This window comes from Artemia franciscana, unplaced genomic scaffold, assembly GCF_032884065.1.
Source record: "Artemia franciscana unplaced genomic scaffold, ASM3288406v1 Scaffold_1392, whole genome shotgun sequence".
NCBI classification, from domain to species: Eukaryota; Metazoa; Arthropoda; class Branchiopoda; order Anostraca; family Artemiidae; genus Artemia; species Artemia franciscana.
Window position 1 is genome coordinate 62,560 of NW_027062809.1, and position 20,321 is coordinate 82,880.

General features: G+C 33.7%; 1 long non-coding RNA gene across 1 annotated transcript; it reads right to left on the reverse strand.

Annotated features, from left to right (window-relative positions):
- Positions 1-3,705: 3,705 nt before the first annotated feature.
- LOC136042505 (uncharacterized) lies at positions 3,706-15,098 on the reverse strand. Its single transcript, XR_010621337.1, has 3 exons — positions 13,489-15,098; positions 9,771-9,926; positions 3,706-3,896 (listed from the first exon to the last, which is right to left on the reverse strand). It is a non-coding gene; the product is annotated as an uncharacterized LOC136042505 (long non-coding RNA).
- Between the last annotated feature and the right edge of the window lie 5,223 nt (positions 15,099-20,321).

Sequence of the window (20,321 nt, forward strand, 5' to 3'; positions counted from 1 at the left end):
TTAAGTTACGTACATTTTTACTACTAAAAACATTTGATAAAAATTTAAAGTTCTAGTTGTCTTTTTAAGTAGGCAAAAAATTGGAGGGCAACTAGGCCTCCTCCCCCACCCTTTTTTCTCAAAATCGTCTGATCAAAACAAAGAGAAAGGCATTTAGCCAAAAAAAAAGAATTAATATGCTCATTTTAATAATTTTTGAGCGGAGAGCCAAAATCAAACATGCATTAATTCAAAAACTTTCAGAAATTAAACAAGAAAAACTAGTTTTTTTAACTGAAAGTAAGGAGCGACATTAAAACTTAAAATGAACAGAAATTATTCCGAATACGAAAGGGACTATTCCCTTCCCAGCGCCCTGCTTTTTACGCTAAAGTTTTTTACTGTTCAATAAAGTAGAATTGAGAGAAAGAGTCAAACTTTAGCGTAAAGAGCGGGGCGTTGAGAAGGGAACAGCCCATTTCGTACTCGGAAAATTTCTGTTCGTTTTAAGTTTTATAGTCCCTCCTTACTTTCAGTTAAAAAACTAGTTTTTTTTATTAAATATCTCACTGAGACGATGTTAATTATCTCTGAACACAGACAGACTCCAGTTTTACTCGGATCAAGAACTTGAGTGTGGTTGCTATAACGCGCAAGTACCTTAAATAAACATAATTAAAATAAGTTGATCATAATAATTAATAATAATTAAATAATTTTAATGATAAATAAATAACAGTCAAAAAGAAACTATTCATTATATAATAAAATTACAATAATTTCTTTAATATAAGAGAACTTTGTTAAAATTTTGCCTGGAAATTTTGTGAAAGAGGGAGGGAGAGACGATAATCAAGATTTTAGTACGATAGCTTAGTAGGCTGATAGAAGAAAAATTGTTAATTCTTATTTTTTTTCTGGTTTCCATGGTATTTAATTTATCATCCTGTTCATATAAGAATTGTTCATAAAAAAAATTCACTGCAAGTAAAGAAGTCTTGAAAGCACTAAATAAGCATAGCCCAGCGATTTAAGTGGGAACCTGAGTTAAGTTGGCAATTGATCTTGAGGGAAATTTAAATACTTTCTAAGACCCAGTTTTTTCACGATAAATTTATAAAATTAAAAATACTGGAAGGTTTAATACGAAACTAAATACAAATAAAGCAATCCAAAGAATAAACAGGCATAATTCAACATATTTAGCGTTCCCACGTTTGATGCTCCATTTTTACAATAATAACAGTAAATTCCCTATCAAACGTAACCTAACTTTTTTGTGTCCAAATATATACCCCATATTAGGCTATAAATTTCCAACCAGATTCAGCGTATCAGAGTCCTTCTTTGGAGGTTTCAAGCTCCTACCTGTTGATTTTTGTATTTTCTGCCAGAACAATGATAACGGATGCGTTGTTAGTTTTTTTTTTTTGCTTTTTCTTCAGTGGTTTACTTATCGACCCAGCAGCCCTAAAATATCGAGAGAGGGCTCATTTGACCAGAAATTAAAGGTTCTAGTCATGTCTTTTATGTGACCAAAAATATTAGAGGGCAATTCAGCAATTTAGTATTTGTTCTGGCCTGGCCAGTCCCCTTTCTATAATTCTTTGTTGTAGTTTCCATGATTTGTTATACTAAAGTATTACATTTTCATGATATTTTAGAATTTTTGATTAGGATAAATCTAATTACATTTCTGGAGTGTTGTCGGGCTAACACGTAAGTACCAAATTTTGAGATAGCCACTTTGTTCAGCATAGTTGAAAGGCAGATAACTATGACTTTAGAGATAACACGAAACCGCACAACCCCTGGGGAAGGGTCTAAGCCATAAGATTTTCCTATTGTTTACACATAGTATTTGTTATTGGTAAGTATGCATACATTTTTCGAATAAGGGGCAAATTTTCTGCAGGGGATTTTTCCACAAGGAGAATTTTCCATAGGGAGGAAAGTTTCCCGGAAGTGAATTTTAAACTGGGGGAATTTGCCAGAATTCCTATGCCAAATTCTTCTTATGTCTGGCTTTCTCTTTGTCGACTCAGTTTTACGCAGAGATGTTAAGGGTAATTGTTCGGGGTAAATTTTCACCAGGATTGAATTGTCTAAAGGATATATCCGTGGGGAGGAAATTTCCGTGAAGGTGGAGCCAGATTTCCTGTCATTATTTCAAAGAACTATTGGAAATTAAATAAGAAGGCAAGTTTTTTCAACTGAAAGTACGGAGCAACATTAAAATTCAAAACGAACAGAAATTACTATGGATATTAAGGGGTAGCCCCCTCCACAACACCTTGCTCTTTATGCTATAGTTTGAAATTTGTCACCATTCTCTCGGAACAACTCCTGGAACAAAAGGTTCGTTTAATTAGAACAGTAAGAAGCTTTTTTGAAATTACAAAAAAAACTTCAGACTAAAGAGCACTGTAAAAATATTTACAACACGTCCCGAATTAAATGTAAACAAAGAGCGGAAACGAAGAGAAAAATTGGGTCAAAATGGGATATTTCCGAGCCGCGGTTCCCCATAAGCCACGGCACCCGGAATACCTCTCACAGTTATCCCCCCCCCCCCGCCCACCTGGGAACGGTTCTTGTTGGGGTAAAGTAGAGTGGAATTGCCTTCAAATGGGTTAATTAGGCAAAAATGTTCTGCATATTATGAAGCATGAATTATTCTCTTAACACTTTTCTTTTTCAATCAAAACAGCCCAATTTGAAGGTTAGCCAAATATCTTCATTTATGATTCTAAATAAGTTTTAGATTGCCTGATATAATTTCTTCCATGTCCTCTAGAGGGGAATAAATTCTGACAAAAGAAAATTTAAAGATAAAAAAAAAAAAAATTAAAAATACTGCTCATTTATTTTTTCCTTGTCGAGAGCATCAAATCTAGTTTTACCAATACAAGTCCTTTCACTTTTGAAGCGAAACTGCTCTTATTTCTATTTAAATACTCCATAGAAAACAAACAACACAGAAACTCAAATTTAAAAAAATTCATATCATTCCACTTTGACTGCCTCATCCAGATTGTGTGAGTCAACATGATTGATCACAGCAATATATGAAGATATTTCCAGGCATTGAATGAAAAAGGCAAGAATTCGACGCAAAACGTCTTCATATATAAAACATGTCTAACCTGTTTATTTGTAAGAATAAAATATTGAAAGCGTGCTTCCACATTAGGGAATACCATTCAAGGCGAGTCTGTGAACTTCTCCTGCTCATACTCTAGTCATCCGAAAAATCATATTATTGCCAATGGTGTTCATAACGTATTGTCAAATTCCAGTAGGGTGCTCGGGAGCTTTCAAAGAGTTAGCTAACTGTAAGATTTCTAACTGAAAATTCTTGCATCTGCCTGAAGGCACTTTGAGGCCCTTTAAATGAACTTGCCTGATTCAGATGAATTTGTAGCAATTGGAATAGCGGATGGAAACAACCAGGGTCGCATCCAGGATTTTTCGGATGGAGGGGGCGGGTGTTAATGAAGATCTTTTTTGTGGTGTGTGGGAGATTTATAAACAGCTTTTAAGCTAAAACAGTATATATATATATATATATATATATATATATATATATATATATATATATATATATATATATATGTATACAAATATATATATATATATATACATATATATATATATATATATATATATATATATATATATATATATATATGTATATATATATATTATATATATAGGTATTTTCTCGATTTGTGCCTACTACCTTGTATTTTGTTTGCCATTAGCCATTGGTATCACATTAAACGTCGCTGAGTCTCTTCTTTTCTCCTAAATAACATCTTGCGGTCATATCCAATTTCTAATATTTCTATAGACGTTGTTCTTCTTTTTTTGACGATGCGCTTCTTTCATAATTCGGTGGGGGGGGGCTATTGCACCTGAAAAAGCATATAATTTATGATAAGTAAACAGTCGCATTTTACTACCGTGCTTTGGTACAGCAATCAGGAAATCAGTATTTCTTTTTTTTTTTTTTTTTTTTTTTTTTTTTTTTTTTTTTTTTTTTTTTTTTTTTTTATGACGATTCCGAGAAGGTAGAAAGGAGACATGGGCATTCAATCCCAAAATCTAAAATTTTCTTTTTTCACTAAGTATTTCGCGACTTCGCGAAAGACTCGAAACAAAACTTGAAAAATACACCTAAACAAAAAATCGTACAAAATTGAAGTGCTAAAAACAAAACAAAAATTACAATGAGTCTCATTGACAGGGTATCGAGTTGCTTTAAAGTAAAGAAAGCAAGCAAGAAGACATGTTTGCCACAACCCTAAGCCGTTACAAGATATCAAAGGCCTAATTCAGTGTTGTACAAAGATACTATTGAGAGGATTATCCGGGGCATACAATTGAATATTACCCTAACTAGTGGTCAAATAAAAACTCCTAGAAGCTGCACTACCGTCTTTAATAATTATGCTACCGTGGTACGTGACGCTGCTTTATTGACTCAAGCTTTCTTAAAATTAATTTTTCAAATGTATTCTAGCCCCTTGAACTCGCACAATTCATTTTACCAACCTTTTCATCAAAGATGCTTACATTATCATCAAGTCTAGGGGACTTTTAATTCCGTGCTCTCACATTGCCTTTGCTGTGCTCCTTAGGAAAAAGTGCACCAGAATCATACGTGCTAATGGTGATAGAACGCAACCCTATTGAACTCCTGATTAAATATGAAACCAGCTTCTAACCTCATATTCTAACTTATCCGCAGCAATGTTATCAAACAGTTCGTGGTAACAAACAGTTCGTGGTAACAAACTGTAGTAAGGAGGAACCCGACTGAATAGTAACCGAAACTGTAAAAAAAGGAATTTTGATACCAATACATACATCACCTGAATCGGACTTTTGTGCTGATTTTAAATATACATGTTTCATCAAGTTAAATCCTACCCATCAAAAGTTAAGAGTCTGGAAAAGTTGTCTTATTTTTGAAAAAACAAGTAAAGACGCCCTAAAAGTCAAAGAATCTTAATGGAAAGCACACAATCAGATTCAAAATATCAGATTACCCTACTGTAGAGGTTTCAAGCTCCTATCTGCAAATATGTGGAATTTTGTTGTTTTTTTTGCCAGAAAAATCACAGTATTTATTGGTTGTTGTTTTTGTTTTTTTTTTTTTTCAGGGGTGATCCTGTCGACGCAATGGTCCAAGAGTGTTGCGAAGGAGCTCATTCTAACAGATTTAAAAGTTCTAGTGCCCTTTCTGAGTGAATACAAAAAATGAAGGGCAACTAGGTCCCCTCCCACGCTCATTTCATCGGGGGAACAATTAGCGCCCCTCACGCCAATCTCTTTAAGCAAACGCTCTTTACGCTGAAGTTTGAATCTTTCTCACGACTCCAATTTAAAAAAAAAAAACAAAAAAACTTTAGCGTAAAGAGCGGGGTGTTGAGGAGGGGAAAGTCCCTTTAATATACTGAATATTTTCTGTTCGTTTTAAGTTTTAATATCGCTCCTTATTTTCAGTTAAAAATAAAACTTGTTTTTCTTACTTAATTCTTGTGCACGGCACTAATCACTTGAATGTATTGTCTGGTATACCATACAAGGACAAGACCTTCACTGAAGCTCTTCTATCAACAGAATCAAAAGCTTGCTCATCATTTATAAAACTAAGGACTAAATGTGTTTGATCACTCAGACACTTCTCATTTATTAACCTGAAATGGAAAATTTGGCCAAGACATCCTCAACACTTTCTAAGACCAGATTGGTTTTCTGTCATAAACTTGTCTACACCATCTCTCAGTTCAAAAATCAACATGTTTACTAAGTAATTTGTGGCCTCCAAAGACCAGGTTAATGCCTAGATAGATACCACAGTCAGTCACTTATCACCTATACAGGGGCTTAATTAAGCTTCTTTTTTTTAAATCGCTAAGTACTTCCCCTTTTCCGTAAATCATATTCACAATCTTCAGTAATTTATTTATAACCTCAGGGCCACTATGTTTAAGAAACTCATCTTCTATTGTCTAATCATGTGCCGGCTGACACGATTTCCCCTTTCTCCCAGTGATTTTTGCAATAGAAATTGAAAGAAGAATTGGGAAGCTAAGAAAAACAAGTGCCTGTCCTTTAGATATCCCATTTCCCCTTATTAGAATACTGGTTTTGAGGGTGTTCATCCGATCTCATTTATTCTGCTAACTATACAAAGAATTTTTTGTTGATTGGCAGAGAAAAATCCTTCCTCCTCTTATAGGCCTGGGACGATTCGGGAACCTCAGTTCCAAATCAACCTTTAATTCTTGTGCTTATCTTGTCTACTTAACTGGTAAAATTCAACAAAAGTCTAATGCCTTACTTAAATAATTTCCATTTAAGATCTAAAAATAGCATTTGACTTGGTTAATTACAATGTATTATTTCAAAACTTTCACTGAATTCAATATTGACCTTATATTATAATATTGACTTTCACTGAATTCAATATTGAACCGTAAGCAAAGATACATGATTCGGCTCTAACTGATCGACTATCTGTAAATGAGGATAAACGTTATCAAATATTAAAATTGTTACTAATGTAACAAACTTAGTTTATGTCCCCTTTAAATTCCCCTTCTTAAAATTCTCCTTTAAATTTCTATCAGCAAAACGAAATTTCTTGTATTAAATTACATAAAAAAAAACTTGTTTTTTTAACTGAAAGTAAGGGGCGACATTAAAACTTAAAACGAACAGAAATTACTCCGTATATGAAATGGGTTGTCCCCTCCACAATCCCTCGCTCTTTACGCTAAAGCTTATAATTGTTTTAAAAAGCAGAATTGTGGCAAAGAGTCAAGCTTTAGCGTAAAGAGCGAGGGATTGTGGAGGGGACAACCCATTTCATATATGGAGTTATTTCTGTTCGTTTTAAGTTTTAATGTCGCTCCTTACGTTCAGTTAAAAAAAACTAGTTTTTTTATGTAATTTCTGAACGTTTTTGAATTAATGCATGTTTGATTTTGGCTCTCCACACATAAATTATTAAAATAAAATTTGCATATTAATTCCTTTTTTGGCTAAATGGCTTTCTCTTAGTTTTGATCAGACGATTTTAAGAAATAAGGGATGGGGAAGGAGGCCTAGTTGCCATGCAATTTTTCGGTTACATAAAAAGGGAACTATAAATTTTAATTTTTAACGAATTTTTTTATTAGTAAAAAATATACGTAACTTAAGAATTAACTTACGTAACAAACTTTTATATTCTTTAATTTTTATTATTTATATGAGGGGGTTTGTACCCTCGTTAATACCTCGTTCTTTACACTAAATCGTAAGTTTTGTCCCAATTCTTTAAGAATCACCCCTGAATCAGAAAGGCCGTAGAATAAATAGTTGAAATTACTAAAAATAGTATAGCATAAAGAGCGACGTATTTATCTCCTCCTAAATACCTCGCTCTTTATGCTAAACTATTTTTAGAACCCCTCATACGCGTAATAATCTCTGTTAATTTTAAGTTTCAATGCTACTCTTTACTTTCAATTAAAAAACTTTTCCATGTTTATTTTTTCATTGTTTTTTTTATAGTAATTTTAGAAAATCCTGCGCCCTTTTCATTTAATTTCTGTTCCCCCATGACATATTTCTCCAAGGAAAGATCCTCCCAAATAGCCCCCTCCCCTCAATCCCACCCCCAAAACCAAAAAAAAAATCCCCTGAAAACGACTGTACACTTCCCAATAGCCATTATTATATTGTAACTAACAGCCCCTCCCCCAGGGACTGTGGGGGAGTAAGTCATTCCCAAAGACATATTTATTATGGTTTTTGACTATGCAGAACAAAATGGCTATCTCAAAATTTTGATTTGTTGACTTTGGAGAAAAAATGAGCGTGGGAGGGGGCCTAGGTGCCGTCCAATTTTTTTGTTCACTTAAAAAGGGCACTAGAACTTTTCATTTCCGTTAGAATGAGCCCCCTTGCGACATTCTAGGACCAATTGGTCAATACGATGACCCCTGGGGAAAAGAAAAAAAAAAAAACAAATAAACACGCACCCGTGATATGTCTTATGGCAAAAAATACGAAATTCCACATTTTTGTAGATATTTCGCTACAGCGTTCTCTGATACGCCGAATGCGATAGTGTGATTTTCGTTAAGATTCTGTGACTTTTAGGGGGTGTTTTCCCCTATTTTCTAAAATATGGCAAATTTTTTCAGGCTCGTAACTTTTGATGACAAAGACTAAATTTCATGAAACTTGTATATTTAAAATCAACATGAAAATCTGATTCTTTTGATGTATTATATAAAAAAAACTAGTTTTTTAAACTGAAAGTAAGGAGCGACATTAAAACTTAAAACGAACAGAAATTACTCCGTATATGAAATGGGTTGTCCCCTCTGCAATCCCTCGCTCTTTACGCTAAAGCTTTTAATTGTTTTAAAAAGCAGAATTGTGGCAAAGAGTCAAACTTTAGCGTAAAGAGCGAGGGATTGCGGAGGGGACATTGGAGAAAAAATGAGCGTGGGAGGGGGCCTAGGTGCCCTCCAATTTTTTTGTTCACTTAAAAAGGGCACTAGAACTTTTCATTTCCGTTAGAATGAGCCCTCTTGCAGCATCCTAGGACCACTTGGACGATACGATGACCCCTGGGGAAAAGAAAAAAAAACAAAAAACAAACAAACAAATAAACACGCACCCGTGATTTGTCTTCTGTCAAAAAATACGAAATTCCACATTTTTCTAGATAGAAGCTTGAAAATTTCGCTATAGGGTTCTCTGATACGCCGAATGCGATGGTGTGATTTTCGTTAAGATTCTCTGACTTTGAGGGGGTGTTTTCCCTTATTTTCTAAAATAAGGCAAATTTTTTCAGGCTCGTAACTTTTGATGACCAAGACTAAATTTGAGGAAACTTATATATTTAAAATCAGCATGAAAATTTGATTTTTTTGATGTATATTTTAGCATCAAAATTCCGTTTTTTAGAGTTTCGTTTACTATTGAGCCGGGTCGCTCCTTACAACAGTTCGTTACCACGAACTGTTTGATAATTTAGCATCAAAATTCCGTTGTTTAGAGTTTCGTTTACTATTGAGCAGGGTCGCTCCTTACTACAGTTCGTTACCACGAACTGTTTGATATATAATTTTCCTGACTGAAAGACAAAGAGAAAATTCACAAATTGCAAGTTCCCAGGAACTATATTCTAGTAGTTTTACATTTTAGTTTTAATGGACAGCTTTTGAGATTTCTATCCGTTAGAGACAGGGGTCTTGAAATCAAATAGCGTCAGTTAACTCAAGGATTAACGGCGAATTCGTCCTTTACCGATACTAAGCTTTAGCTCAAGAATAGTTTGTGCAAATTTGCCCTCAGTCTCTAAGTAAGAAAATTTTCTAAGCAAAAAATTCTGAATAAGAAATATTCGTTAAACACCCGTCACACCAAAATTGTTAGCCTCTCCCTAATCCCTAGCATAACTCCAAAGGAAAGACTCTTTAGGGGGAGAATAGCACCGAAGGATGCTAAAAACTGCAAATAATATGCTACATCTCCCTAGATCCTAGCATAAATTCAAAACAAAAAACGCTTTAGAGGGAGAATAGCAAAGAATGATGCTAACTACTGCACATAATATGGTAAAATAGAAATAGATAATTGCCATTCAACCACATTTATAACAGCCTTCAATCATGTTTCCAAAAAACTGCATCCCCCTGTTTATATCCAAGAGACCCAATATTCATCAGCCGTTATCCAAGAAATAATACAAATTTGTTTTCCAGATTAATGTCTACTACCTTGTATCCTAATTCGTCATTAGCCATTGGTATCAAATTGGTTGTCGTTCAGTCTCTTCTTCTCTCCTAAATAACATCCAACTGCTGGGTTTTATAGACAAAGTTCTTCTTTTTTTGAAGTTGCGCTTTTTTTATAGTACGGTGAGAATTGTGCGTCTGAAAAGGTACGTAATGTGTGTGATGTAAACAAGACACATTTTACTAACGTGCTTGCCTCATAACACCGTGCTTTGGTAAAGGGATCAGCGCATCAGTATTTTTTTATTTTTTTTTAGCAGAAGAAACACTATTCCGAAATGGTGAGTAGGAGACATGGGCTGGCACGTACGCAAGGGGTACATCTCCTGAAATCCCACGATTTGTTTTTATTTTCACATAATTTTCTGATACCTCTAACAGTATAAGGAATTTGAAGGATGTGTGCCCCCCCCCCCGAAACACATTCCTGCGTACGTGCCTGGACACGGGCATTGAATCCCACCACCCCTTCACCGCAAAAAAAAGTAGTTTTTCATAGAACTTGAAAAACATCTAACCGAAAAATCGAGCAAGATTAAGGTACTAAAAACGAAATAAAAATAAAAATAAGCATAATTAACCACAGGGTATCCAGTCACTTTATAAATGCAGAGTAAAGAAAGTAAGCAAGAAGACATAATTTAGTGTTTTATATAGATAGCATTGAGAGGGTTATCCGGGCATATAAATAAATAGTAGACTAATTAGAGATCAAATGAAAATTTCTAGAAACTCCGGAAACTGGGACTGAAGACTGGTGCAAGTGTAAAAAAATCACTAGTTCCATCTAGCGTTTGACAGATCTTGTTGCTATTGTTTTCTTTCATAACTTGGCAAATTTGCTAGTCTCAGAAACTGAGATCCAGTGCTTACTACTATGGTAATATTGGCTTAGTATTACACCAAAAGAACTGAAGAAACGTCAAATATCAGACTAGGCGTTGGTAACTTTTTCTTCGACAATAGTGAAAACTTTAACTGTTTTAAGTTACCAAGATCTAATCGAGATTTACTTTATTCAGAATTACGGAAGCATTACAAATTATTGTATAGGAAAGAAAAAAAAAATAACAGAAAGAAAAAACAAGTATACAGTTAGATTACCCGTCAGATACATCTTCAAAATTTGATAATATCCGCTGTTACAGTTATATGCTATTCACACCCTCCTAAAAGACCGACACGCAGTCCCTAACTATATGCAATATGAATTCATCGATATATCTTGCTGAAAACAAATAGCCGGCAGAGAATTTCATCGATATATCTTGCTGAAAACAAATAGCTGGCAGAGACTTGTGTTTGCTTTTAGACGGAGGACTCGCAAAAAACATGTTAGAAGACCAAACTTAGTGATCAAAAAACCAAGTTGAAAAGAAATTATCTTTCTCCCCGAAAAAAAAAATAAAAATTTATGGAATAGTGTATCCTGATACAGTACTGTATATTTTGAAGATATATAACTAACAATATTTGGGCTCTTTTAAACATTGTTTGAGCTTTTTCAGTTACTTACAGAGAGGCTAGGCTGTGGAATAAGCTTGTTCCAAGTACCAAAGAATCTCCCATCAATCAATTCAAAACCGAGCCGCGTGTAGGGTTGCTTGGTAGGTATACCTTTCAAATATATTGAGATTTATGGATTTATATAGATCAGGGCTTCTTAAACTATGGGTCGCGACCCCATTTGGGGTCGCGTAGCAAAATTATGGGGTCGCGAGTGATAAAAATACATTTTAACAAAAAATGTTTTTTAACTTGTAAAATTATTGTTATAAAGAAAAATAACAATCATCGTAGATAAATATATCATAAAATGTTCTGGTTCGGAAAGACTGTTTATGCCAGCATTTCTATTCCGATCATTATAATATCTTGTATAAATTTCCAATGAATCAGAATATGTTATAGAAATTTATAAAAAAAATGTAGATCTATTTTTGTCAATCTCTTAAAACTGAAATAATCCTGATAAATATTATCAACAAAATTTCTAAGTGTTATTTCGAAGAAACTATATAAACATTACGTGTTATTTTCATTTAGCCATTGTATGATTGTGAACGAAGTGCATGTTATTCCGAATTAACCCTTAGTTGAACCCTTAGTTTTCCGAGTTTAACCCTTTCGCGACCGACAGAACCTTACAGTCCCAACATGTAAAAATCCTTTGGGCGCTTCTTAACTGATTGATAGCACTAGAATTGAACGATGTGCTTCGGGATACTGTTAAGGTCATAAATTTTATAAAGAGCAATGCCCTTAACAGTCACTTATTTTCAAATCTCTGTAAGGATACGATTTCCAATTATACAACTTTTTTGTTACATGCAGAAGTAAGATGGCTGTCAAGAGGTCAAAGTTTAAAAAGATTATTGTTATTAAAGGACGAGATAGAAATATTTTTAACTGAACGAAAATGTGAATTTGCTACTTTTTTTCAAGATGACTTGTGGCTATCCAAGCTGTGTTATTTGGCAGATATTTTTGCGAAGTTAAACGATCTTAACTTGTCTCTCCAAGGAAAAAATTGCGATATTTTTACTTCAAACGATAAAATTTGAAGTTTTATTAAAAAGATCAGCATTTGGAAAAGTAGGGTCGAAAAAAATTCGTTCGAAAGGTTTTCCAGTGTCGACAATTTTGTAACTGAGGAAATTCATCGTAGAACTTTTATCGCAAAAACTATAATAGATCACTTAAAAGCGCTAGAAATACTGTTCCACACATATTCTATATTTAATATTGATTTACAAAAAATATTTTGGATTCAAAAGCCGTTTTGGATTGGCTTAAGCGAGATTAATCATCTGCCACTTAAAGCTCAAGAGGAATTTGCTGAGCTTTCGTGTGACTCAAACTTAAAAATACGATTCCAAAAAAAAAACCTTGACCGAATTCTGGATCGGAACTAGAACTGAATTTCCCACAATCGCCGATATGGCGTTAAATGCACTTCTGCCATTCAACACCATATATTTATGGTGAAGTTACTTTCTCAGCTTTAACACACATTAAATCCCAATATCATTCAGCGATAAAAAAAATGTTGAAGAGGTCTTACGTCCAGCAGTTTCAAACATTACACCAAGATTTGATTTGTTAGGCAATAAAAAACAGGCACGTCCATTTCATTAAATTTTTAACGCAAATTTTAATTTAATATTTACCACGCAACTACTTGGATATATTCGAGAGAATTAAGACGGTCAGAATCCACTTTTGTTTTTGAAACTATAATAAAAACATTTCAATAACATTTTGTGCAAATTTCAATTTTAGATTTTTATATGTTTCAAAACGAGTTCTAAATTTGTATATAAATTTAATGAAAATGGCGGGTGTTAATGAAGATCTTTTTTGGGGTGGGTGGGAGATTTATAAACAGCTTTTCAGCTAAAACAGTACTTATATATATGTATATAAATATATATATATATATGTGTATATATATATATATATATCCATATACATATATATATATATATATATATATATATATATATATATATATATATATATATATATATATATATTTATATATATATATATATATATATATATATATATATATATATATATATATGTGTGTGTATATATATATATATCTATATACATATATATATATATATATATATATATATATATATATATATATATATATATATATATAGGTATTTTCTCGATCTGTGTCTACTACCTTGTATTTTGTTTGCCATTAGCCATTGGTATCACATTGAGCGTCGCTGAGTCTCTTCTTTTCTCCTAAATAACATCTTGCGGTCATATCCAATTTCTAATATTTCTATAGACGTTGTTCTTCTTTTTTTGACGATGCGCTTCTTTCATAATACGGTGGGGGGCTATTGTACCTGAAAAAGCATATAATTTATGATAAGTAAACAGTCACATTTTACTACCGTGCTTTGGTACGGCAATCAGAAAATCAGTATTTTTTTTTTTTTTTTTTTTTTTTTTTTTTTTTTTTTTTTTAATAGATGAAAGACGATTCCGAGAAGGTAGGCAGGAGACATGGGCATTCAATCCCAAAATCTTAAATTTTCTTTTTTCACAAGTGTTTCGCGATTTTACGAAAGACTCGAAACAAAACTTGAAAAATACACCTAAACGAAAAATCGTACAAAATTGAAGTGCTAAAAACAAAACAAAAATTACAATGAGTCTCATTGACAGGGTATCGAGTTGCTTTAAAGTAAAGAAAGCAAGCAAGAAGACATGTTTGCCACAACCCTAAGCCGTTACAAGATATCAAAGGCCTAATTCAGTGTTGTAAAAAGATACTATTGAGAGGATTATCCGGGGCATACAATTGAATATTACCCCAATTAGTGGTCAAATAAAAACTCCTAGAAACTGCTCTACCGTCTTCAATAATTATGCTACCGTGGTACGTGACGCTGCTTTATTGACTCAAGCTTTCTTAAAATTAATTTTTCAAACGTATTCTAGCCCCTTGAACTCGCATAATTCATTTTACCAACATTTTCATCTAAGATGCTTACATTATCATCAAGTCTAGGGGACTTTTAATTCCGTGCTCTCACATTGCCTTTGCTGTGCTCCTTAGGACAAAGTGCACCAGAATCATACGTGCTAATGGTGATAGAACGCAACCCCATTGAACTCCTGATTAAATATGAAACAAGCTTCTAACCTCATATTCTAACTTATCCGCAGCAGTGTTATCAAACAGTTCGTGGTAACAAACTGTAGTAAGGAGGAACCCGACTGAATAGTAACTTAAACTGTAAAAAAAGGAATTTTGATACCAATATATACATCCCCTGAATCGGACTTTTATGCTAATTTTAAATATACGTGTTTCATCAAGTTAAATCCTACCCATCAAAAGTTAAGAGTCTGAGATAAGTTGTCTTATTTTTGAAAAACAAGTAAAGACGCCCTAAAAGTCATAGAATCTTAATGGAAAGCACACAATCAGATTCAGAATATCAGATTACCCTACTGTAGAGGTTTCAAGCTCCTATCTGCAAATATGTGGAATTTTGTTGTTTTTTTTTTTTTTTTGCCAGAAAAATCACAGTATTTATTGGTTGTTGTTTTTGTTTGTTTTTTTTTCAGGGGTGATCCTGTCGACGCAATGGTCAAAGAGTGTTGCGAAAGAGCTCATTCTAACAGATTAAAAAGTTCTAGTGCCCTTTTTGAGTGAGCACAAAAAATGAAGGGCAACTAGGTCCCCTCCCACGCTCATTTCATCGGGGGAACAATGAGCGCCCCTCACGCCAATCTCTTTAAGCAAACGCTCTTTACGCTGAAGTTTGAATCTTTCTCACGACTCCAATTAAAAAAAAAAAAAAAAAAACTTTAGCGTAAAGAGCGGGGTGTTGAGGAGGGGAAAGTTCCTTTAATATACTGAATTCTTTCTGTTCGTTTTAAGTTTTAATGTTGCTCCTTATTTTCAGTTAAAAATAAAACTTGTTTTTCTTACTTAAATCTTGTACACAGCACTAATCACTTTAATGTATTTGTCTGGTATACCATACAAGGACAAGACCTTCGCTGAACCTCTTCTATCAACAAAATCAAAAGCTTGCTCATCATCTATAAAACTAAGGACTAAATGTGTTTGATCACTCAGACACTTCTCATTTATTAACCTGAAATGGAAAATTTGGCCAAGACATCCTCAACACTTTCTAAGACCAGACTGTTTTTCTGTCATAAACTTGTCTACACCATCTCTCAGTTCAAAAATCAACATGTTTACTAAGTAATTTGCGGCCTACAAAGACCAGGTTAATGCCGAGATAGATACCACAGTCAGTCACTTATCACCTATACAGGGGCTTAATTAAGCTTCTTTTTTTAAATCTCTAAGTACTCCCCCTTTTCCGTAAATCATATTCACAATCTTCAGTAATTTATTTATAACCTCAGGGCCACTATGTTTAAGAAACTCATCTTCTATTGTCTAATCATGTACCGGCTGACACGATTTCCCCTTTCTCCCAGTGATTTTTGCAATAGAAATTGAAAGAAATATTGGGAAGCTAAGAAAAACAAGTGCCTGTCCTTTAGATATCCCATTTCCCCTTATTAGAATACTGGTTTTGAGGGTGTTCATCCGATCTCATTTATTCTGCTAACTATACAAAGAATTTTTTGTTGATTGGCAGAGAAAAAATCCTTCCTCCTATTATAGGCCTGGGACCATTCGGGAACCTCAGTTCCACATCTACCTATAATTCTTGTGCTTATCTTGTCTACTTAACTGGTAAAATTCCTCAAAAGCCTAATACCCGACTTAAATAATTTCCATTTAAGATCTAAAAATAGCATTTGACTTGGTTAATTACAATGTATTATTTCAAAACTTTCACTGAATTCAATATTGACCTTTTCCTAGGGAAATTGGTTTCTTCTTTTATATCAAATAAATCATAAGTAATCAAATACCATATTCGTTGTTTCACCCTCCCTGTTCCAAATGCAGTTCGACTCCACAATCTCTCTAAGGAGTTTGACGAGCTTAAGGTTGTTGAAACCTTCTAAAAAAATTAATGAGTATTTTGATTAACACTGGACAAGATGCCTTTCTCAATAATACCAATGTGTTTCCTTAACCCTAGCTAGAAGGGTAAGAATTCGTAAATTTTACGACACCAAAACACGTTTTAGCAGTTACCATGGAAACAGAAGCTTTGCACGAACCCACCTCTCATATATGCTAATACTATGATTAATCAATTCTTGTGCTGTCACCTGGTTTTATTATCTGAACTGGTTAGGGAGATATTAAGGATTAGTAGAAAAAATTACGCAAGCTTTACCATTTATGTAACTTTTTCACTTGTTCGTGAAAACTAATATCTTTATTAAAACTGTGTAATTATAGAGCTTTTCAAACCTTGTTTACAAGCTTCGTAGTAAATTTCATCAGGTATAGTGTATGAAAATGCTGAATTTAGCTATTTTCTGAATTAACATAATTAAACGTCACGCTTGACAACGGGTTTACATCGGTTACATTTGCAGCAGAACTTCTGAAAAAAAAAGGTTTCGATTGAAGATAATTGGGACTGTACGAAAAAAAAGCAGGGATATTCTGGCAGAGCTGCCTGTGAGCAATGGGAGAATTACAGGAACTAGAATGTTCTGTTTCGATCAAGAGCTGACTCTAGTGTCTTATCTTGCTAATCTATCAAAAATGGTTCTGCTTCTGTCAACTTGCCATAAGGCTTTTCAGTATCACACATCCAATCCAGACGCCTGATATCGCTGAATACTATAACAACACAAAAGGCGGTGATGAAACATTTGACTAACTGTGTAGTTCAATGTCAACCGTTTTCGAGTGCATAGGGATCATTTTCTGTAATCTAGTGGCTTATTAATACAGAGTAGAACATATCTATTCACTACAAATATTTCTTTGTCTGCCCCATCTTGAATATCTCTCTCCGGTTTGGCACCCGCAAATTTTGCAAGAAATCCAAACAAATTAATTTTATTCACAGAATAGCCTCTTCACCTCAAGATATGCTGCTTGACTTTAAGATACGAAAAAAATATCCCTTGTGTCCGGGGAAAATTATCACAAGAAATTTCATGTTTTTTACGCTTGTACTGACCTCTTTTCGAGTTCACAGTATTTTTTCATATTGCCGCCCATATAATATGGCCAAAAATTTATATAAGGGTTTTTATTTTATTTTATTTTTACTGACTGTTTTTATATGACGGTGCTTTCTTTGCCAGTTTTATATATGGAATTGCTTATAAGCCTTTCGTGTGTTGTTCTGCTTTTGTTTCTATTTCAGAATGGAAATTCGGCCATGCCAGGCTTATGAGTTATTTCTAAAATTAATTTTATCTTACCGTTTGCATTTGATGGCGCTTGCATTTGCTTAAATCTTCTGTTTAGTCAAAGGAAAAATTTTAATATTTGAAAATTTGAACCCTAAGCAAAGATACATGATTCGGCTCTAACTGATCGACTATCTGTAAATGAGGATAAACGTTATCAAATATTAAAATTGTTACTAATGTAACAAACTTAGTTTATGTCCCCTTTAAATTCCCCTTCTTAAAATTCTCCTTTAAATTTCTATCAGCAAAACGAAATTTCTTGTATTAAATATATAATTTTCATGACTGAAAGACAAAGAGCAAATTCAAAAATTGCAAATTCCCAGGAACTATATACTAGTAGTTTTACATTTTAGTTTTAATGGACAGCTTTTGAGATTTATATCCGTTAGAGACAGGGGTCTTGAAATCAAATAGCGTCAGTTAACTCAAGGATTAACGGCAAATTCGTCCTTTACCGATACTAAGCTTTAACTCAAGAATAGTTTGCGCAAATTTGCCCTCAGTCACTAAGTAAAAAAATTTTTTAAGCAAAAAATTCTGAGTAAGAAATATTCGTTAAACACCCGTCACACCAAAATTGTTATCCTCTCCCTAATCCCTAGCATAACTCCAAAGGACTCTTTAGGGGGAGAATAGCACAGAAGGATGCTAATAACTGCAAATAATATGCTACCTCTCCCTAGATCCTAGCATAAATTCAAAACAAAAAACGCTTTAGAGGGAGAATAGCAAAGAATGATGCTAACTACTGCACATAATATGGTAAAATAGAAATAGATAATTGCCAGTCAACCACATTTATAACAGCCTTCAATCATGTTTCCAAAAAACTTCATCCCCCTGTTTATATCCAAGAGACCCAATATTCATCAGCCGTTATCCAAGAAATAATACAAATTTGTTATCCAGATTAGTGTCTACTACCTTGTATCCTAATTCGTCATTAGCCATTGGACATAGTTCTTCCTTTTTTGAAGTTGCGCTTCTTTTATAGTACGGTGAGAATTGTGCGTCTGAAAAGGTACGTAATGTGTGTGATGTAAACAAGACACATTTTACTAACGTGCTTGCCTCATAACACCGTGCTTTGGTAAAGGGATCAGCGCATCAGTATTTTTTTTTTTTAGCAGAAGAAACACTATTCCGAAATGGTGAGTAGGAGACATGGGCTGGCACGTACGCAAGGGGTACCTCTCCTGAAATCCCACGATTTGTTTTTATTTTCACATAATTTTCTGATACCTCTAACAGTATAAGGAATTTGAAGGATTTGTGTCCCCCCCAAAAAACACATTCCAGCATACGTGCCTGGACATGGGCATTGAATCCCACCACCCCTTCACCGCAAAAAAAAACGTAGTTTTTCATAGAACTTGAAAAACATCTAACCGAAAAATCGAGCAAAATTAAGGTACTAAAAACGAAATAAAAACAAAAATAAGCATAATTAACCACAGGGTATCCAGTTGCTTTATAAATGCAGAGTAAAGAAAGTAAGCAAGAAGACATAATTTAGTGTTTTATATAGATAGCATTGAGAGGGTTATCCGGGCAGATAAATAAATAGTAGACTAATTAGTGATCAAATGAAAATTGCTAGAAACTCCGGAAACTGGGACTGAAGACTGATGCAAGTGCTTATTACTATGGTAATATTGGCTTAGTATTACACCAAAAGAACTGAAGAAACGTCAAATATCAGACCAGGCGTTGGTAACTTTTTCTTCGACAACAGTGAAAACTTTAACTGTTTTAAGTTACCAAGATCTAATCGAGATTTTCTTTATTCAGAATTACGCAAGCATTACAAATTATTGTATAGGAAAGAAGAAAAAAATAACAGAAAGAAAAAACAAGTATACAGTTAGATTACCCGTCAGATACATCTTCAAAATTTGATAATCTCCGCTGTCACAGTTATATTCTATTCACACCCTCCTAAAAGACCGACACGCAGTCCCTAACTATATGCAATATGAATTCATCGATATATCTTGCTGAAAACAAATAGCTGGCAGAGACTTTGTGTTTGCTTTTAGACGGAGGACTCGCAAAAAAACATGTTAGAAGACCAAACTTAGTGATCAAAAAACCAAGTTGAAAAGAAATTGTCTTTCTCCCCGAAAAACAAAATAAAAATTTGTAGAATAGTGTATCCTGATACAGTACTGTATATTTTGAAGATATATTACTAACAACATTTGGGCTCTTGTAAACATTGTTTGAGCTTTTTCAGTTACTTATAGAGAGGCTAAGCTGTGGAATAAGCTTGTTCCAAGTACCAAAGAATCACCCATCAATCAATTCAAAACCGAGCCGCGTGTAGGGTTGCTTGGTAGGTATACCTTTCAAATATATTGAGGTTTATGGATTTATATAGATCAGGGCTTCTTAAACTATGAGTCGCGACCCCATTTGGGGTCGCGTAGCAAAATTATGGGGTCGCGAGTGATAAAAATACAATTTAACAAAAAATGTTTTTTAACTTGTAAAATTATTGTTATAAAGAAAAATAACAACCATCGTAGATAAATATATCATAAAATGTTCTGGTTCGGAAAGACTGTTTATACCAGCATTTCTATTCCAATCATTATAATATCTTGTATAAATTTACAATGAATCAGAATATGTTATAGAAATTTATAAAAAAAATGTAGATTTATTTTTGTCAATCTC